This window comes from Lontra canadensis, unplaced genomic scaffold, assembly GCF_010015895.1.
Source record: "Lontra canadensis isolate GAN:19392208 unplaced genomic scaffold, GSC_riverotter_1.0 scaffold37, whole genome shotgun sequence".
NCBI classification, from domain to species: Eukaryota; Metazoa; Chordata; class Mammalia; order Carnivora; family Mustelidae; genus Lontra; species Lontra canadensis.
Window position 1 is genome coordinate 16,302,074 of NW_022631031.1, and position 13,599 is coordinate 16,315,672.

Sequence of the window (13,599 nt, forward strand, 5' to 3'; positions counted from 1 at the left end):
TTGCCTCTAACTTTGATAGCAAAAGAGATACAGCAGTAGACATATAATTATGAGAGTCATTGGTCATGTCACACACTAAATCCAGAAGCTACCAGCCTGACAGATTTTTTAAAACAATTTATTGTTTCAAAAGTGTAAGAAATATCTGGTCTTCAATACCCTTAGCAACCTGAGTTCTACCCATGTTGACTCTAATCCTACTTTAAGAGTTCTATCCTTTTTTTTTTTTTTAAGATTTTATTTATTCATTTGACAGAGACACAGCAGGAAAGGGAACACAAGCAGGAGGAGTGGGAGAGGGAGAAGCAGGTTCCCCGCAGAGCAGGGAGCCCGATTAATAGCTCTTTCTTAAGTAATAATATAAAATACAAATAAAAATTTATGTAAAATAATTGTCAAAACATTACTGACAATACTAAAAAGCTGGGACAGGTCCCACATCAGAAAAATTGAGAGTTAAATTAAGATATGTACGTATAACTTTGCTCAGTGGCAGTATCATAGCCAATGAGGTTTATCCGAGGCGCAATTATTGCTAATTAAAAACTTTTCCCGATACCCCGAGACTTGAAATATAGTCAGCATTGGCAATTTTTGACAGTCTCTACGGAGACTGAATATATTGTTCTCAAAAGACAGTATAAAGCTTACCTGTTTATCCTGTAAAAATAAAAAAAGATATGTACATATGATGGAATAATATTCAACTATTAAAAATTATTCTTATTAGCAAAAAAATTATTCTAATGATTTTTAATAATTGATATAATTTTAAGGGGGAAATGCTTAAAATATTTAAGAAAATTTTAACTTAAAAGAAAACAGGAAAAAATATTTGGGCTAGCAGATACCAACATTAATTATAAAGCTGGAGTCATTAAAATAATTCAGGATTTATGCAAAGGCCTACGAATATTAATGATGACACTAACAGCTGAATTTTTTTGGCTTTTACTGTGTGCCCTCTACTGACCAAAGTAACAGATAAGTATGAACTCACTTTATCCTCACAACAACAACAATATGAAATACACACCTGTACCATCTGCATGGAGAGGTTAAGGGTCTTGCCTTTCTGGAATTGAATAAATTACTTAAAAACAGACCCAAGTGTATGTGCTACCATGGTGTATGATAGAGAAGCCACTGTAAGTCAGTGGCAAAGACTGGAACTATTCAATAAGTGATGCTGGACACAAGGCTTTCCATATATATGGGGGAAAATGACATTAGTTCCTGACCTCATGTGCTGTGCATAAACAAACTCTAAAGAAACATTGAAATTATTAGAAGAACATATATAAGAAAATATTGATGACTATATTGATCAGGATCTGGGCAGGAAACAGGTAGTCACTCAAAAGTGGTAACCAAAGAGAGCTTAATGACTGAACCACTTACAGAGCTATGGGGACAGTTAAGAGAAACAAATAGGGAATCATGAATTCTTCTGGGACTGATGACAGCCAACAATCCTGTTACAATCCCTAGGCTTGAAGGGGAATGGGAAGGGATCAATTAAGGGAAAGCCAGAGCTACAGAAAAGGGCTACTCAGCAGGACCTCAACCCGAGATAGAGGAATGCAATATTTCCAAAACTTCGTATGGCAAAGAATAAATCAGGAATGCAAATACCTCAGTTTTTCTCTCTTCCTGCCTCTCAATCTACAGATGTTTCCCACTGGCGAGACTCAGCTGGAAGATAGAGGCCAAATGAGTCCAGCTGGCACAGAGCACAGAGTAGAGAAGGGTGGAGGGTGAATCTGGAAGGGCAAACAGTGACTATCCAACAACACAATGACAGAGTCAAGAAAGGGACTTTTTGGATAAGATAAAAAAGAGCACAATTATTAGGGCATAAGACTGATAAATTTGACTATTATCAAAATTAAAACTTGTATGATAATCCAGTTTAAAAGGCAAGAGTCAGATTGAAAGAAGGTATCTGAAACATAATAACAAAAATTCATATCCAGAATATTCATGTATGTATAGGTGTATAATATGTGTTTATGTGTATGTATGTTTATACATGTGTGTGTGTATGTGTGTGTGTGTGTGTGTGTGTACCAAATATTGGTAGGCATGTGAAGAAAAGACCTCTCATTCATACAGGTGAATCGGTACACCCATTACAGGGAGAGTAATTTGGCAATATCAAGTGAAACTAAAATTGTGTATACCTTATAATCCACGAATTTCTCCTCTAAAAATATTGTCCAGAGAAATTCTTGCAAATGTGCTCCAGGAAGTCATATTTTAAGAATATCCACTGTAGTGTTCTTTAAATATAAGAGAAGAAATTGAAAAGAACTAGGTGTTATTCAGAAGGAATAAATAAATTGTGGTCTAGTCATATAATGAAATATTACCTAGCAGTTCAAATTTATAAGCAATATATTTACCTTTGACAATAAAGATAGATTTAAAAAATAGGTTGAATGCAAAACAGCTGCATTGAAGAAAGCTTTAGAACAGTATGGTGGCATTTATGCAAACATTTAAAAACAAAAATAATATAATGCAAATGTGTATGTAACAAAAATATAAAATATTGACTTGAAGGATGTGTGTCACATTTTTGAAAGGATAATGGATCTGGGGAGGGAGAATCTAAAGTACTTCAATTTTTTTTTATTATAATCATTTAGCCAGCACATAGTACATCATGAGTTTTTGTTGTAGTCTTCAATGATTCATTAGTTGCGTGTAACATCCTGTGCTCATCCCAACACGTGCCCTCCTTAAAGTACTTCAGTTTTATTTATAACCTTCTATTTAAAGTGTGCGAAACTTCACAAAATGAATTGGGCAGAGGTATACTAAAATGTTAATAGAGACTCTGGAGAGTGGCACTTTAGGCAATATTTTTCCGTACTCTTTATATTTTTCTCTATTTTTGAAATTTTCTAAAATGACCAATTGTTAATTTTATAACTTTCCCTTCCCCATGTTTTTTTTTAACCATCCATGTTATAGGAACAATCATAGCAGGCTCCATTTTATTTTATATTTTATTTTATTTTAAAGATTTCTTTCTTTACTTTGAGAGAGAGAGAGTATAAGAGGGGGAGAGGGAAAAAGTAGAGAGGATCTCAACCAGACTCTCAAGCAAACGTGGGGCTCAATCTCATGACCCTGAGATCAGGACTGAGATCAGGACCTGAGCCAAAACCAAGAGTCAGATGCGTAACCAGCTGCGCCACCCAGACTCCCCACAGCAGCCTCCATTTTAGAAGACAAATGAGTTGTGATCAGCATGGGATATGAGGAAACCCTGGTGATATGTGTTCCTGATGCTCTCCTCTAGGCAGGTGTAAGCCACAGTGACCTTGAGGTGAGATAATTTAAGATGTTCTGACTTCAGCAATGCTTATGATTCTCTCCTCATGTTGTACTCAGCATGTAGAGTCATGGTTTTCATTAGGATCTTCCCAGTGTCATGTCCAGGTTAATGAAATATATGGGTGAATCACCAGTGACTGTGTACATATTTAATGCATGTCGTCTGTTTTTAGGCATATTCAAAAATAAAGCTTTTTGGTACTCTTCCTAAATTTATTATGCCCTAATTTTTTTCCCCTTCTCAAAATTTTCTTACTCTACTACAGTTAGCTCTCTTAAACTGATTTCTCTGTTCCCCCATGCCTTCTTTTTCATTCATCATTTTTAAACCAGTCAAGCCCAAAGCCAAAAGGCACGTTGTCCCAAGGTGATCAACATGGAATTTGAAGTTGGACATTATGGGTTTGAGTGCAGGCTCTGCTTCTAATTATTTGCATAATATTGAGCAAATGACTGTCTTTCTGAGCCTCAGTTTATCTCTAAATTGTAGACTGTATCACTTGGACCCAAGGTGAATGACCTCATCAATATAACTAGATCACAGGTGTCAATGTGATTTGCAAGCTGTAAAATGCCAAAGACAGGGTTTACCAGCTCTCTTGGACTAAGTGGGTAGCTCCAGGATACCCAAGGAGGGAGGAGAGGGGAAGGGGCTAGCCATCTCCTTGCCAAGGAGTGAGCCAAAAAATTTGTAGGAGGTGGCCCTCTCAGCAAAGTACTAGTCAGTCTGTGAGCATGCACATAGAAGATGCTGTCACTCTGATGATCAGTGACCACATGATTCCTAGGTAGGAAGATAGCAGATCGATGGCACTGATCCTCAGTTTTTATAGCTTTTATAGCTTTACATCTTCCTTTCTTTTCTTTAGAGGAAAGGGGCAGAAGGGGAGAGAGAAAATCTCAAGAGCCCATGCCCATTGTAGAGCCCAATACGGGGCTGGATCTCACAACCCTGAGATCAGGGCACAAGCCGAAATCAAGAGTTGGTTGCTTAACCGATTGAGCTACCCAGGCACCCCTAGCTTTATATCCTTCTGTACTTGGACTTCTTGACCCACGTCCCATGCATTTAATTAAGTGCATGCTACCATAATCCAGACCAAATGCCAATGCTAGAGTATTGATAGTCATTCCTTCAGTTTTAAAGAGCATTTTCTTATGTTCTGGGCACTGTCAGAAGCCCATCAGTGAACACACAGATGAAAATTTTTGTCCTTCTGGAAGATAACAGCAATAAGCCAAACCAATCAGGAAATGATAAGGAGTATTAAAAAGTGATATATGCATGCTGTAGAGAGTGAGGCAGGGGAGGGCTCGGGAGTAAAGGGCTGGGCTGTGCCTCTCCATGGGTTGGAATGGAGGCCTGCCGAATGTGCCTCACAGACCTCCAGCTACAGGGTGTGTTTGTTTCCTATTGCCACCATAGCAAGTTACCCTAAACATTGTTGCTCAAAACAATACAAACTTACTATCGCACAGTTTCCATAGGTAGGAAGCCTGGATGGGCTTGGCTGCTTCTTCGGCTAAAATCGAGGCGTAGGCAGGCCTAGAATTCTATCTATAGGTTTCGGAGGAGAATTTGCTTCCCAGCTCACTGAGGTCTTTGGCAGAATTAGTTCCTTGCAGCTGTAGGACCCAAGTCCTCATTTTCTTGCTGACTGTCCGCTGGAGCTTCTTGGCTCCTAAAGAACCCGCATTCCCACAACAGTTCACTAGGTTTTTCTCTTTTAAGGTTTATGTGGTTGGATTTGTCTGCAATTCAGGAGAGTCTCCCTACTTTAAGATCTCTAACCTTCATTACATTGGCAAAAAAAAAAAAAAAAAAAAAAAAAAAAAAGTAATACTTACAGGTTCCAGAGATGAGGATGTGAACATCTTTGGGGGTGGTTTGCAGAATTCTGACTTCCACAAGATTCAGGGGTGCCAGCATCAAGGCAGGCCCATTCCTGGGACACCTAGACTCTCCAGCTGACTTTGGCTTGAGAACTCCCTGAGGGCTTTATGGAAACTTCCATAGCGTATGTGGCATTCAAAGATGCTACCACCCAACCTTCCTTCCCTCTCCCCCTCACCAGGGTCAGACTTGCATTATAGGAAATCCTCTAATAAAATTCAGGCACATTTAATCCCATCTTGGTGTCTGCCTCTTGGAAGACTTGGACTAACAGAAGACCATTCTCGGTGAGGGAACAGCAGTAGTAAAAGCCTTGAGAGGAGCCTTTCCTGCTGTACTCAAAGAGAAGAAGGCTGGTAGCAAGGGAGGATGGGCTAGAATCCAGTAGCTGCAGGCAAGTCTGTGGAAGTCGGTAAGGGGAAACTTTTACTCTCAGTAAGAAGGAAAGAAACTGCAGGATTTTGAGCAAAAGAATGGCATGATCTCACTTAATGTTTTACAAGGATCTTTCCTGCAGCTATTTGAGAATTAGATTGTAGGAGGGTGGGAGCAGAAATACCAGTTGGAAACTATTGCAAGATTCAGGTCAGGATGATGGAATTGCCTTAGGGTGGCAATGTTTGGAGTAATCAGAATTTAGATGTATTCTGAGGGGAGAGATGGCTGAATTTCAAGAAGGACTGATTGTGAGATGCCAGAGGAAAATGGTGACAAGAAGGGAGATGCCACTAATGAATGCAGAGAAGTGAGGAGAGGCAGCAGGCTTGAGGGGGGACCTCAGGGGGGCTGGACATGTTAAGTTTGAGGTGTTCATTCAATTCATGTGTGGAGATGTCAAGAGGCAGTTGGATGTCTGAGTCTGGTGTTAGGGGAAGAAGTCTGAGCTGGAGATAACAAATTTGGGAGTTGTCAGCCGTAAGATGGTATTTTAAAGCCATGAAACTTAGACAAGCTTACCGGGGAGTGACTGTGGATAGCAAAAGTGTGTCGTTAATAAAATCACATATAAGCCAGTGTATCTGTATTACTTACACCCAAATATCGACATTCGAAAAGTACCAGAACATCTGTATGTTTGTCTCTATATCTGAATTTCTGAGAAGCACACTGAAACACTACATCTCTGCCTAAGAACCAGTAGAATAAATTTTTACCTCCAACTTTCCTGCTTAATTAACAAGGTTGAGAACCAAAAATGTTAGTTGTTTTTTTTTTTTACATCATTATTCTACCTGCAGAAATGAAACCTAATGTTAGGGCCAGAGGCCAATTTGCTTATTAAGTTCACTTCTCTGTATATTTTAGACCTGAATTACATTCATTAGTATTTTCCATTTTCTTCGATCTCTGCTGCATTAGGACTAAAATAAAATCTATTTTCTTTCTTCTATACTTACAAAAATTGTGTTAACTACTTTGAATCAAATAGTTCTGACTGCATTCTTGCAGGGCAATTTCCTACATATACTTCTTCCACAGAACAATGCCAAGGAAACTGTCCTATTTCCATTACTGGAGAAAAGATTTACTCAGTCTGTCTACACAACCTGTACTGCAGGGGAACCTTAAGGTACATGGCTGAGGGAGCACAGAATTCAATCTCCCTGGTCTTTCCTTAGTTCCTACAAAACACAATAGATATGTATTGCAAGACCTTGATTAGACTCATGAATGTTTTGGGCTAGAAGGAATCATTGCAATCACTTACTATCTCTCAACTTATAAATTATATCAAAGATGAAGCTCTTATCAAATATTTGCAATTCTTGCGTATGTATCTTCTTTCTCCCTATATCAGTTCCTAGGGCTGCTGCAACAAATTAGCACAAATCTGGTGATTTAAAACAGCAAGAATTTATTTTCTCACAGTTCTGAAAGTCAGAAGACACCCCACAGGTGTCTGTGGGGCCATGCTCCTTCCAAAGGTTCCAGGGAAGGATCCTTCCTTACCTTCCAGCTTCTGGTGGTTCCAAGTATTCCTTTGTTAGTGGCAACATAACTCCATCTCTTCTTCTGTCTTCCCATTGTCTCTTCCCTCAGTATCTTTGTGTCTCAAATCTCCCTCTCCTTTATCTTATAAGGTCCACCCCAAATCTAGAAGGTTCTCATCCTGAGATCCTTAATTACTTAATTACATCTGCAATGACCCTATTCCCAAACAAGGTCATAATCATAGATACCAGAGGTGTGAAGCTTGGACCTAGGACTTAGACATATCTTTTTGGGAGATAATATTCAATCCATTACACTTTCCTTCCTACCTTTCTGTCTCTCCCTCCCTCCCTCCCTCCCTCCCTCCCTTCCATCATTCCTTCCTCCTTGAGATGTTGATTCAGTATACATGTGGAAATGTCAATAGGAAGTTGGCTATATAAGTCAGGTGTTCAGGGGAGAACACCTAATTTGGTCCCTGCTACTGATAGGTTAGTCTCAGTCTTCAGCAGTAGCATTGGTGAAAGGGTGCTCATGTTTTAGGTCCATGAATAGGGTTCATCTGTACCACTCGGGGTACTCTGTGTAAATTCTGTGTATAGTCCTCTTACATACCATTTTTGTGGTGACCACAGATGGAGCCTGACTGATGTCCCACCATTGGATTATGAAGTTTAATCTCTGGGGTGCAATGCCGTGAGCACAGGTGCCTTCCCAATCTGTGCCACTTCACAAGTCCACCCACGTTTCACCCTCAAACTCCTTGCTTCTATTCTCCTAACATTCCAGGCTCTTGATCAACCATCCAAGCCACTGGAGTCTGTTTATATTATTTCCCAGGCTATTTCTTCCTTCATATAAATTTGATGACCTGAAATGTTTGCAGCTCCACCCACTGAGAGGATTTCCCTACACCATTATCCTTCAGGGCCAACTCTGAGTGGGACTGTAATTTAGCAGCAGTCCATTTTTGGCTTGCACCAATGTACTGAGCCAACCCATCCATTAAGGGAGGCTTGAGAATTTTCCTCCCTTATCAGCTGGTCATGGGAAAATTCCTGAGTTCTTAGGTAGAAAGTGAGGGAGCAGTATCAGTTCAATAGTATTAGGTGAAATGAGAGTCTTAGACACATGTTCATGTATTTTACTAGTGCTCTCTGGACCAGGCTGGGCTTGATCCCCATTGGATAATTTCCACTATACAAGGAATTGTTCTCACACCCACTCTACATTGTGACTTTGAATATGTGACAGTCACTGATATTGCATAGTCACTGATATTTCACTATCAAGCTTTTAGAGCCCTACTGGGGCTCAGGAGCATGCCAGGACCTAGTTTTCAAGTGATGAGTAGCCCTTTGCTGAAGAACATAAGATCTTGCTCTAGAACCCTAGGACCCTTCTGCTAGGGCTTGTCCTCTCTACCACCATTAGATCTGCAAGATCCTATGACCTAAGAGGCAGGGAAGATTGAACTAGAGCTTAGACCTGCTGCAGAACCCTTTACTGATTTGGGTTCCCCTTAAAACTGATAGCCTTCTAAGTCACCTGATGGAGAATGGGTTGGGGGAATATTCTCAGGTATGGCTTATAATGTCTCAAGATCTAATAAGTATTGATATATATATAATATTATATGAAATATATTAAATATAAATATTAAATATATTAAGTATTAAATATTATATTAAATATTAATATTTATAAATTTATATTTATATAAGTGTGTATGTATATGTGTGTATATATATATACACCTCTTAATGTCAGGGGGTACATGGAGCAATAATTTATCCTTTACTTTAAAGAGGTTGTCTTGGCATGTCTCAGATCAATGGACTTACACAAAACTTACCAATATGATGGACCTATAAGTTTATTTCCTATTTCTGACATGCAAATATGTTGGCAGAGTGTCCAGAGTACTTGCCACTTTCTGCTGAACATGAAGTTATCAGAACATCGGAGCAATGTATCATTCTGCAGAATTTTAAGACAGTCAGTGTCCTACTATGTCCTACTATGTTGTGACAGAGAGCATGAGAGTTAACACAGCCCTGGAGAAAGACATCAAATGTGAACTGCTGTTTTCTCCATATGAAAGCAAACTACTTCTTCTTCTCTTTACTTATGGGGATTAAAAAGAATTATTACTAAGGCAATAGCAAGAGTAAGGCATCCAGAACTTTTGTTGATTTCTTCCAACAAATATTTGTTTGGTTCACATAACCACTGCAGTGGCTCTAAGATGTAATCATTTAGGATACATTTATCACCTGGCCTCAGTAAACGTCCATGACAACCGTTATGATGGAATTTGGGAACCTCAGGTATTATTGCTTCCCCAAGCCTTGCATGTAGCAGCTCTCAAAAAGTCTGAATTTTCCCCTCTATTCAGTGTGAAGTTACTCTGATAAACAGCATCCCATCTCTTTGGGGAATTATTGGAGGAATATTTATTGAGTATAATTGCAGTGATGATCAGGGTACTTCCTCAAGAAGAAAACGTCTCTGCTTCAACCAATGGCACTTGCATCTGAGATTTGACTCAGATATGGTAACTGAGCAAGGAATTGCAATGCCCTATTGAAGTAGTAGATGTTAACCTTCTTGCCAGCTCTGAATTTTTTTTTCTTGTTTTACAAATCAAGCAATTCACTAGTCAGCTGACCACCTATCTCATCCCTAAGATAATGATCTATTAGTCATCGTGATAGATCAAGATAGGCCAAGGTGTGTTGTTGACCACTCTGGCTTAGTTACCCATTATGGTACTTCTGTCTGCCTTTGCAGTGTCTTCTGGCTTCTGCAACTCTGAAAGCATGTCGCCTGCCCTGAAACTATAGATTCTGTTCCATGACAGCATCTCCTACTCTCTACCTTGGTGCTCAGAGGACAGTCATCATTATCCAAATATGACAGTGTCCCCAACAACTGGCATTTCTTATTGCCTCAATAAAGGGCATTTAGGACACAGCCCTAAATTTCTTAATTAATCTGTTCTCTAATAAAGGACTACAGTATGTGTTTAATAGATTGAGGCATACTTGTTAGATACAATATCACATCCTCTTGACCCACCTGATTTTAACCAAGAAATACTGAACAGTTATGTGCTGTCACATCTCTCTGCTTGGCTACTCCTTAAGCTGTACAGAGCACTCACATATGACAGGGACCACCCCAAAATCGGGAGGTGTTAATGTCTCCAAGCTCAGCCTTCAACCTCTGGGGAACAGGTGGTGGTAGAATGCTTCAGTCTCCCTGTCCTAGAGTGGGACAATTCTGATATGCATTTTGTACAGCTCCTCAGAGGACCACCAGCAAAACTGCATCCCATAGGTTAAGACACTCATCAAAGCACCATTGATTGGTCTCCCTACCATTCACTCTGTGGTATGCAGAATGGTCCCCCGAAGATGTCCACATCATAACTCCCAGAATACATTAATATATTAACTTACATGGCAAAAGAGACCTTGCCAATATGATTGAGTTTAAGGACCATGAGATGGGGAGATTGCCCTGGATATTCCAGGGGGGCCCAAGCTAATCACAGGAGGCTTCAAATGCAGAGGAACTTTCCTGGCGAGATGTGACTATGGAAGACTAGTCCTAGAGAGGCAAAGTCATTGGATTTGAAATTGGCAGAAGGATTCATGAGCCAAGGAATATAGGCAGGCCTCTAGAACTGAAAAAGGCAAGGAAACACATTCTCCCCTAGAGCCTCCAGAATTGAATGCAGGCTACTGACACAATGATTTTAGCCCCTTGAAACCTCTGTTCGACTACTAATCTACAAAACTCTAAAATAATAAATTTGTATTGCGTTAAGTCCCTAAATTTGTGGTAACTGGTTACAGAAGCAATAGGAAATAAATATGCCTGTCTCACTTTTCTGTTTCTTCACTTCTGTTTTCTAGAATAATCTGAAATAAATTACCTGCAGCCGACTCCTTGTCTCAGAGTTCAAGTAGCTGTGCATTAAGGGACTAATGGTATATAAACAAAGTAAATATCCAAAGGGAAGCTTCAGGAATAAGGTCAAAGAATAGGGAGATCGCCTTTATTTCTACTTGGAAGAGATGCTCATTCAGTTTTCCAAGTTTGGGGCCCTTTTGGGCCATACTATTTTTAGATAATACCACAGAGAAGAACGAATACTTGGCTTGGACTCATTTCCCTCATTTGTCAGTCTGGGTCCTTCAAGACTCAGCTAAGACACTTCTTCTGGGATGCCTTTATGGACATGGTCCAGAGAAAGATAACTTCTCTTTGCTTAGAGCTTTCTATTTTAGCATTACCATAGTGTTTTATAATTGCTTGTCTATGTGTCTGTTTTTCCTTAAACCTATTAGTCATTTTTCTTTTTCTTTCTTTCCCTTAAATCTATCAGTCATTTTTCTGTCTTCCCTTTAATCTAGTCATTTTTCATTTCTAGGGCCCAGCATGGTTCGTTGTGTATGTGTGTATGTCATATCATATCATATCACACTATATTATACTATACTGTGCTATATTTCATTTCATTTTAAGGTTTATTTTATTTTTGTAGATTTTTAGTTCATATCCTTTTTCTACTAATTCTCCCTAATGAGGTATTTGTATTTTTCTTGTTGTCTGTGAGATCTCTTTATGGAGGAGAATATCCTTTTGCAACAACTCCTCCCTTTAGAGGTCACTAAAATGAGTAGTAGTGGTTGAGCATCTCTCCAAGGAGAGCAGTGGGAATGAGCAGAAGGGTTTCCACTGCTGGCATAAACAACCCACTGTCACCAAAGAGGCTTGACTGACCCTCACTCTACACATATCTAGTTTCACCTGTCTTTTTTTTTTTAATTTTATTTATTTATTTGACAGAGAGAGAAATCACAAGTAGGCAGAGAGAGAGGGGGAAGGAGGCTCCCTGCTGAGCAGAGAGCCTGATGTGGGGCTTGATCCCAGGACCCCAAGATCATGACCTGAGCTGAAGGCAGAGGCTTAACCCGCTGAGCCACCCAGGTGCCCCTAACCTGTCTTTGAGATGGATGTGAGGCAAGGATATGAATAAAGTTAAGAAATGATTCGGATTTGAGTAACTCTGGTATCATATTCTCCCTCACTCCATTGCTAAATCTTTATGGGGAGAGATTATATCATTCTTCTCAGTATGACCAGTGCTCTTGTGCTACCACATTGTTTGGTACATAGCAAGAACTAATTCAATGTTATTTAAATATTAATCAGTAGTCAGCATTATGGAAAAGAAAGGGACTTCAGAAATTATCCCATGCAGAATTTCCTAAATTGTCTCTGTTTTCTTCGTAGTAATATCATGACATTGTACTTACTGATATCCAGCACATACATTTTTCTAAGGATTCATCATATTCATTAGCATACCAAAGGCCCTGAGAAGTTCTGCAGTTTAGAAACATTTTATTCTGTTTAATCTGGTATGAAATGCTCTTCCCTCCCCCTTTTTTTTTCTTAATTAACAGAATGGTAATGTTGTGCTCAAGGCTATTGGGAAGAGCAATTCTATTCTAATCACTTAATATAGCAGAATATTTAGTGAGCTAGTTAAGCTTCTCCCAGCTGGTTGATAGCAGAGCTGGGGCTAAAACCCAGTCTCTTGAGTTGCATTTCAGTGCTTTTTCCCACTGTAAGATGCAGCAATTGTCACTCAGTGGTAATGATTGGTGGCACCCGTTGGAATGCCCCTGCTGCTAAGGGAAGGAGACTAAAGAGAAAGAAAACATCAGCAGCACTTTATGAAAAAATTTTTCAAAGAGACACCCATCATCCATATTGTACTTTAAAAAATTTAGGAATGAGAGAAAATTATTTTCATTTGCACGTTTAATATTAATGAGAGTGGCATATTATTTGAAGCAATGCCAATTGCAAAGTGAATTAGAAAAGGGGACCTGAATGTCTTATTTGAAGAAAAGAAAGATAATTTAAAGGAAAGCTAGGTGATGAAAGTCTAAATCAGACATGAAGTCTAGGATGAGAGCTTGGCTGGGAACAAATTTTCAGTTTCCCATGATCCATAAGAAGCATAACAAAGTAGAACAAAAGACCCAAATAAAGCCTTTTTATTAGTTTGAAAAATTGAATCTACCTGTTTGAAGAAAATTAGAGGAGGATACTATTCATTGAATGCTTCTTTTAATCAGATATCATAATGTTATTTTACCTAATTGTCATAAGACATGTGGAAGATGACCATTATCATCACCCCTTTTTACAAATAGGTAATTGAGGCATAAGAAGGTTAAATTTCTATAGAAATCATAATTAGGAAAAAATACAAGATCCATTGAATCTTAAAGTCCAAGTTCTTTCATCATTCCATGGTACATATACTAGTCTTAGCTCTCAAAGGAAAATACTGAAACAAAGACCTTGGATCTTTGAGAATATCCAGGACATGTGGTCCAATG

General features: G+C 39.0%; 1 non-coding gene across 1 annotated transcript; it reads left to right on the forward strand.

The window, feature by feature from the left end:
• Positions 1–478: 478 nt before the first annotated feature.
• LOC116874582 lies at positions 479–613 on the forward strand. The gene has a single exon (XR_004384036.1). It is a non-coding gene; the product is annotated as a U4 spliceosomal RNA (small nuclear RNA).
• Positions 614–13,599: the final 12,986 nt, after the last annotated feature.